This window comes from Aegilops tauschii, chromosome 2 (genome assembly GCF_002575655.3).
Source record: "Aegilops tauschii subsp. strangulata cultivar AL8/78 chromosome 2, Aet v6.0, whole genome shotgun sequence".
Taxonomy (NCBI): domain Eukaryota; kingdom Viridiplantae; phylum Streptophyta; class Magnoliopsida; order Poales; family Poaceae; genus Aegilops; species Aegilops tauschii.
The window spans coordinates 369339883-369344743 of record NC_053036.3 but is presented as its reverse complement, the minus strand read 5'-3'; the positions used below and the strand labels follow the sequence as shown (position 1 = coordinate 369344743).

General features: G+C 43.4%; 1 long non-coding RNA gene across 2 annotated transcripts; it reads left to right on the top strand.

Moving 5' to 3' along the window:
* Positions 1-763: 763 nt before the first annotated feature.
* LOC120973442 (uncharacterized) lies at positions 764-4861 on the top strand. 2 transcript variants are annotated; one of them, XR_012202748.1, is made up of 4 exons: positions 764-1492; positions 1639-2360; positions 3692-3793; positions 4520-4861. It is a non-coding gene; the product is annotated as an uncharacterized lncRNA (long non-coding RNA). The 2 variants fall into 2 exon arrangements; XR_012202749.1 differs by having other exon boundaries at positions 836-1492; positions 1639-2414.

Here is a 4861-nt window from a genome sequence, read left to right as displayed (position 1 = left end):
TACGACATCCATTATACACAAAAAAAATATCCAGCTACGTGACGTATGAGACATGCATGGGCTTAATTTGGGTGGGTATTAAGTGTCCATATCAAGCAATAATTAGTAATAATTCTTTCCTAATAAAAATCTAATGCATTTATGAATTAGTGCTAATACTAATTACACGTGCACAGATCTTAGTGTTGATCCAACAGTTTCTAGGCAAGGTGCCCAGGCACCTAGGTGTCCCATATGGGCGGACAAATGTTTATATATATAGGACAAATGTTTATATTAATTACACGTGCACAGATCTTAGTGTTTATATATATAGGACAAATGTTTCCTACAACCAGTGGTAGTTACCACCACTTGCGTTTCGTATGTTGTTTGACTATCTGTCGAAACCGACAGTATTTACGTGTAGTATGTAGTATATAATAATGTTTATGTAGTATATATACTAATTTTTAGGTAGTATGTATCGTATTTTGAGTATGTTATTTTTTATGTACAAATATGTGCTCATATACAATTTTTTCGCGTAACTTGCTTTGCAATATCTTAGATATAGTATATGAACCTATTTAAAATGATAAAGTAGTATTATATATATATATATATATATATATATATATATATATATATATATATATATATATATATATATATATATATATAGAGGATGGGTCTATTTTAATAACACCTCTAAGACCTTATTCTGCTAACAGCTAGTGTTATTCTGCTAACACCCCAACCCACCTCCTGCCCGCGCGACCACGACCCCAATCCGACTCCACCTTCTTCCGTCGGCGCCACCCGATGACCGCCGGCGCCATGAAAAATGAACCGCACGCAGCGACCAAAACAAACCCACGACCCCTCCCCTCCGCTCACTCCCTTATCCTCTCCACCTCCTTCCTTCAGCCGGGGCCGCGCCCACCCCATGCTGCACGACGCCCCTCCTCAAGCCCATCAATGAGCAGCTCCCCGGAACTTCTCCCCCAGCAACGCGCAGCACCCCGGCGCCCCTCCCCAAGCGCCCTCACCTCCCGCCTCGGGGGTCACCGGATCCCGACGGGATCTAGTCGAGGCCTGCTCACCACAGACGGCGGCGTCGCTCAGCCACCACCCAACCCCGGCGACCTCCCGCCGCCTTCTACGCGCACAGTCACTTCCCCGCCATGACCCAGGCAAGCGCCGCCTCCCACCACGTCCTCCACTCCTCCTACCTCCAGCTCACCACCTTCCCCCAAATTCTCTCCTCCCCCACGACCTCCCCTCTCCTCCCCCCATGTCGCCGCCCCGCAGCCTTCTTCCGCTCCGCGCACCGCCGCCTTCCCCCGTGCCGCCGCGCCGCAACCTTCCCCCGCTCCGCCGCGCCACTGCCTTCCCCCGCTCCGCTGCCCCACCTTCTTCCTCCATGCTGCCGCGGCGCCATCGCCTGGATGCGCCTCCGTCGCGAACCTTGCCGGTGTGACGCTGGACCAGGCGACGAGGGCGCTAGATGGTTCGTACAGCGACGCGGGGCGCACATCGTGCTCTTCTGCAGTCGAGCGTGTGTGGTGTTGCAGTTCGGAGCGTGCAATCCCGCAGCTCGGCCCTCCCTTCTCTCTCTCTCTCTCATCTCTTTCCTTTCTGCTCTCCCTCTCCCAGCTTGATGTGGACTCCAACAGGCGACGACGAGACCCCCTTCCTCGTGATGCACTCCGTTTCCCCAGCCGACCCGGCCCCGAGCTCTCACCTCCTCTCTGCAGTGCAGACCGGCGCACGCGCAGTTCGCCCCCTGACGGCGTGCAGTACGGAAGTTGCGTTGCTGCAGCACGCTGGCGTGCGTGCAACCGTGAAGATAAAAATCAAAGTGGAATATGAAGTCCGCTGTGGCTTGAATGCAGTCTGTTGTGGATGCCTTTTTACTCAGAATTGATTATGTGTCTATTTTCTTTCGATGCGCTGCAGTGCGCCTCGCCGTGCAGTTCGGTGGTGTTTTTCAGTTCATTTTTTTTGTTGCATCTACTGCAGCGAAAAAATGTTTGGTAAAAGAACAGTTTAGAGCTTTTCCAGACTTTTTTTGTCTGCTTTTGCTGTTCAATTCCGTCCAACGGGAGGTGTACGCACATATATTTCATGCCCAGTATTGCCTTATGTGATTTACTTAGTGTTTAATCATATCTTTTTAGAGATATAAGCTAATCAACAGCTAAATATAATCATTAGGGCCAATTACCTAATGGGAGAATGATTGCTTCAATAGGCATTGGTAGTCTGCTACTCTGCTTTCAAGAGGAAATGCAGAAGAGACTTCACAAGTTAAGTGGAAGTGATGGACAACCTCTGGCTTGACAACCTTGTGCGCCTCCTTGCTTACTGTGATGAAGGTGATTACTCGTTTACGGTTATGTCAAACAACAACATGGCTCCCTACATATTTGGTATGTTCTTTCTTGCCTATGATCAGAATATGGATCACAATAGACCATTAGGTTCTCTTATGAAATTGTTAGTATTTGTTGTTCTGCATTCCAATACATAAGTGCAGCTCATTGCTTAATGAGCTAGAATCAGGGAAACACGATAAGTAGCATGTAGATAAAGTTTCGGATAGTAGAACTGAAAATTTGGACAATACCTCCAGAGGAAGCTTGTATGCTTGATATGGTTGTGACCATGGCAAAGCTCATGGACGAGGAATTATATCCTCAGGTTATCGTATTATATGGTGGGTGAGCTTCAAAATTTTGTGAAATAACATTTCCAATAGTTCAGAGATGCTACTTTACTGTAAGGATTTAAGTGTATGGTCTCTGTTTTAAATTCCTAATACAAGTAATGGACTCTGGGAGGTTTTGTTTATCCCATGTCCTTGCTGTTAATAGCTGATATAATTTCATCGTGAGCACCCAAATATTGCAGCTCTATTGTTGTTCATGGCTGTTGGCCTATGGCCTACAGAAAGAGTTATTAGTAGTAACCTCGTGCATTATGTGCTGGACTGTAGTGGTGCCGCATGCCCCTTGTACTATTTTCATCATTGACAGATGCAGGTAGCTAATTATCACTGCAAAATGTTGTGGCTACAGTTTTTGTCTTGTTAATTCTGCATTCGCCCCTTTCTGATAAAGTGTTAATTCTGTATCAGTTATATCTAATGTTTTGTGCATATGCGGAGAAGCATGTCTAATTGGCCTCAGGTTCAGAACCATATTACACAACAAGCAGTTCTCCTTGGCAATTAATCACATGGAAAACTTGCGTTAGTTCCTTAGATGATAATCCTGATGTTAAACACGTGTCCTGATTATTTAATACTCCCACAGTGTGCTTCTGCCATAATGCCTGATTTGCTCATATGGACAGTATTGACTATAGATCTATGGAGCCGTGCATAAGTTGCTAAGATAGCTCGTTTTTTTCTTTTCTGGATTTGGAAACAATTAGTAATGGGTAGCATCATTGCTGAAACATTATGGATGTACTACAAATATTGTGCATTGCAACCACATGGTTATCTTTATATCCCTAGACTAGGTACGCAAAAGTATTTATGGTTCTGGTACAACTTTAGGTCCTAATAATCTACACTTACAATTAATATGTCTTTCAAGTAAATTTAACATCTTGTTATCTCATACGATCATGGTACAGCCATATTGCATATAAAGCTTTTGGCAATTCATGAAAATTCCTTACGGTTCTTTTTTATGTGCAGGCCAATCAAGAACGCATGTCAAACACTAATATGCAGAGTCGGCCAAGGGAATATTGAGTCGTAAGAAGTACTACAAGTGGGAACATGTTTAGTTTTTCTGTGGTAATGTTAGACTTATAAGATCTTTGTTTAAATTGATGCAGAAACAGTTGCTAGCCTCCCATATACAAGATTGAGAATTGGGATATATAGATGAAAAGTCATGGCCAATGGCTCTTTTATGCTTCAGATTTTTTTTCTATGCTGATGGATTTTCTTTCCTCGAAGTTGATGACATGGTTACACGATTTTTTGCTACTGTAGCAAAAATTTGATTAACGTGGTGCATATACTAGAATCTTGAAAGAATTTGCCACATAATTCGTAATGTCAAGCAAGCTAGAGAGCAATGAAAACACGGCCGATGCGCCTTTAAGTACTCCCTCCGGTTGGGTTTATAAATCGGGCACGGGTTTTAGGTCTTTGATTTAACTCAGAAAACATGTATTATGTTCTAGAAATATTATATATCTACATTCTCTGTTGAATGTAGTTTTTAACCATATAATTTTTTGTGGTATACTATACATGCTTTATTAGTCAAGTCCAAGACCTAGAAACCCGTGCCTGACTTATAAACCCAAGTGGAGGGAGTACTGGTAATGTATTTAATCATCCAGAGAATGTGGACGTACTTTAAGATCATCAAGATGACCCATGAGCATGTTTAGCAATGTTTATTATGGTAGACTGCAAGCAATCAATCTGGTAGTGTTATCAAAAGTTATAGTTAAAATCCCCTAAAAAGAAAAAGATGCAGTCCAAATGATGCTATAACTGTCTCTGCAGATTACCTTTCAGATGTGCTACCATACATGGGACACCCTAAGATGCATGTGTTATAGAACATGGAACTCCCTAAGGTGTGGAGCTAGAAGAGGTGGTGTTGCCAAAGGCAGTGCCAGCTAATGCACGGATGGCTAATGAAGCCGATCACCGCTAGCAGCTAGCATGTATGCATCATATTACCACAGATGTCGAGGCACAGCTTGCTGACGGAACCAAGCAAGTCAACCATTGCAATCTGAATGCAAATATTATCGAACATGGGATGATATGTATAGTTTTGTAGCAATACACATGCGCTTTGGGATGTAAGTTTAAGCAATGAACATGTACTTTGGGATGAAA